This window comes from Pteropus alecto, unplaced genomic scaffold, assembly GCF_000325575.1.
Source record: "Pteropus alecto unplaced genomic scaffold, ASM32557v1 scaffold109, whole genome shotgun sequence".
In the NCBI taxonomy this organism is placed as follows: domain Eukaryota; kingdom Metazoa; phylum Chordata; class Mammalia; order Chiroptera; family Pteropodidae; genus Pteropus; species Pteropus alecto.
This window is the reverse complement of record NW_006494608.1, coordinates 4,790,255-4,793,505: the sequence shown is the minus strand read 5'-3', so window position 1 is coordinate 4,793,505 and position 3,251 is coordinate 4,790,255.

Below are 3,251 nucleotides of genomic sequence, written 5' to 3'. Positions count from 1 at the left end.
TTTCTAAAGAACTCATTCTGCTCATCTAGTTGTTGTATCAATACCTGAAATTGGTGATATGACTCACTTTGGATCTCACTGAGTTTTTTAGAAGCACCATCTTGAATTCTCTGTCATTTAAGTTGCATATTTCTATGTCTGTAATCTTATTTTCTGGAGATATTTCTCTTTCTTTCTACAATGTCTTGTCATCTTGTTTGTTCATGGTGTTTAATGGACTATTTCTCTGCCTAGACATTAACTAGAAATATATTCTGCTTTCGTTCCCAGAAGAAAAGATTTATTATAAAGGTCTCTCTTTAGGCTATTGTTCGGAAGGTGCCTTTCTTTTGGTTTCCAGTAGGTGGCATCTAAGCCTCTTAGATTCCTGCTTGATATAGCCTTAATAATGCCTTTTTTTTTTCCCTTATAGATGTTTAATCATGCTCACTACTCCCAGTCTCAGTCTCTGGCAGTTTTGGTAGTGTTTGTTAGCGACAGTTTTGGTAGCTTTTGCTCAGATTCTCCTGGGGCTTCGTGGTGTTCGGGCTTGGAGGGCTCGGAGAGTATGTGCCCTCTGGGTTGGGGATTTGGGGCTGCCTCTCAGCCTCAGTTTAGCAACTGTGGTCAGTAAAAATAAACTGTTGTTTCTTTGCCGTCCTGCTTATCTGCTCTCTGCTCTGATGAATGGGCACTGCCCTAGGCTGTGTGGAGCTCACAGCTCTCCCAGGCAGGGCTGTTCAGGGAACTCACTGCAACTTCTCCTCTCCCTCTCTTCCTACAGAGAGCTCCAGTGCTGTGAGAGGCAGTTTCCTTATTTCTCCCAGTCCACTGTCTTACATGCAGGGTTCTGACCTGAGGTAGCTCTTATGCATAGATCCCATGCTCAGATGTGCTGGGGTGCAGTTTAGGTATTTTTTATTGAGTTTTAGATGTTCAGCTTATTGTTGTTTCAAGGGGAGAGATCTGGGGACAGCTCTTACTCCGCCATGTTTCTCCAAACTCCTGATTTCATTTTTTTTAATTTAAGTTTTTGTTTTTCTTTTGAGTCAATGTTGGTGATTTATATTTTTCTAGATATTAGTGTATTCCACGGATATTTTTTTAATTTAGTACTAAATAATTAACATATTATTCTCTTATGATCTAAAAATATTTATGTTTGTGGTTATATATATATACTTTCCATTTTTAATTTTATGAGACTAAGAGATGTTATGACCGTTTTCCTAGCAAAGTATATAGTTACTAAAGGGAATATGCAAAAATCTTTTAATGAATTTCCATTTTAACACAGACTGGGAAGTATCCTTTGCATTTGAGCCAAGAGGTCAGAAATAATCCTGGTTAGAGCAGATCTAGAGGCAGAGTTGAAACAGAAGCCACATGACCATAGACCAAAGGAAAAAAAGGAAGGCAAGAATGTAGAACATAGTCTATTGTGAAAAGAAGGCCAAAGGAGAAGAAATGTATGGGCAGTTGAGTATGGGGGGGGAGGAGTTGGGGCTCAGGATTAAGAAATAATCAGCTATTAAGTGGGCAGGCTGGCATCCATTCCTATACCTTGTCCACCTAAACCTACACTCTCATAGTGAAACCTCCCTACCCCTGGACCCAGGAAGTATCCCCTAATAAGAGCTTGAATGGAAGCTTGTGCTTTTCTTTTGTGGTTTGTTTAGAATCTGTCATGATTTTGAGTTTATTATGTATAATTTCTCTAATTCACTAGACTCTAAGCATCATGAAGGGAGGAGACATGTCTGCCTCGTTTCCAAGTAAGTTTTCTTGTATCTCTCATAGTAGGTGCCACCTAGTAGTCTCCCAGTAAGTTATTTCTTGAGTGAAAAAATGTAAAAATGCATTTTTGTTTTGATTTTGTGTTAAAGAGGAAATAATTGTAGGGTATGGGACAAATATGAGCAGCTATGAAGAAGTTGAAGCTGTAAGAAAGAAGGGGGCAAAGGGGATAAGGGGGGTGAGGGAGGGAGAGAGAGAGAGAGAGAGAGTGCATGCACCCATAAATATAACAAGATCCTTTACAAAATGGAATTAAATGGGACTAAGAATAAATATAAAAGGACAATTGTTGAGGAGGAAGAAGAAAGAAGGTGCCTGTCTTTTGAAGAGGATTAAAAGACTAGTGTAAGAATTTGTAGGTGAGAAAAAATTAGAGGCCACCATCTCTTAATAATCCTGTCTTAATGAAGTAAAATGGGAGCTGGTGTTTTAAGGGGTTGAGAGGAGTAGTGAAGGTTTGGGACAGTCACTAAAGAGAAGGGAGAAGGAAAAACAAATGGAGAAGGATGAGTGAAAGAACCAGAGATGGACCTTGGACTTTAGTGGAAGATAGACAGCGTGTGTGGGTAGTCTTTAGCCTCTTAGCAGCCCAGTTGCAAGAGAAGGTAAATTATGGAAAGATCTAGGGCAAGCTTTCAGATGGTTAAGTACACTGAAGGCCTGAGGAGCAAAGATGCTGAGAAACTGGTGAAAAGATTTAGGGAACGAGCTCTGGGGCAGATTAGAAAGTTCAACCAAGAGGATGTATTATGGGAAGCATAAGGAGTAGAAGAAAGTGAGTCAGAGAGGTGTTTTAAGTTTTCACTGTAGAATTTGTTCCCCATGATGTCTGGGTCCCTGGAATGACAATGGAAGTGAGGATGGGGTTTTGGATGGTTGTTGTCCTGAATAGTTTGACCCTGACATGGCTTCAGACCATGTGCTGTAGAGGAAGACTCATGTTTCAAGTCTTGATGGCCATGGCAGTAGGAAAGGGAAGCAAGGAAGTGTGGATCTAGAGGAAAGGGCTAACCTCAAAAATTGGAGGGCCCTTATATTAGAGTGAAGAGAAATTAGTGTGGCAGCTGTTTTGACAAACTACAGAACTGCAGAATCTGGCTCTTTGTCCAATGTCTGGAATGTCATTAAGACTATACAGGTGTCCTCTGAATCAGTGCAGTGGTACTTAGGTGGAGATCTGCTGTGTTCCTTACATTCATGCTTCTCAGCCACTAAGACCATCCTTCCATCTCTCCCACACATCAACCAGTCAGGTAGCTATACTGAGATTTATAAGCCCAGAGAATCTCTAGGTTTGATTAGGGACCGGAAATTCTCATCAAAGCTCAAAGTCTAAAATGATGAAAGGACACATGATAAAAATAGAATTATCTCCTTGAAGTTACTGACAACAACCAAAGTGCAAAGAATTTTGAGGTCAAAACAACCACATCATTTCTTTGGCTGAGGAATGTTTGTACAAATAAAAATCAGTT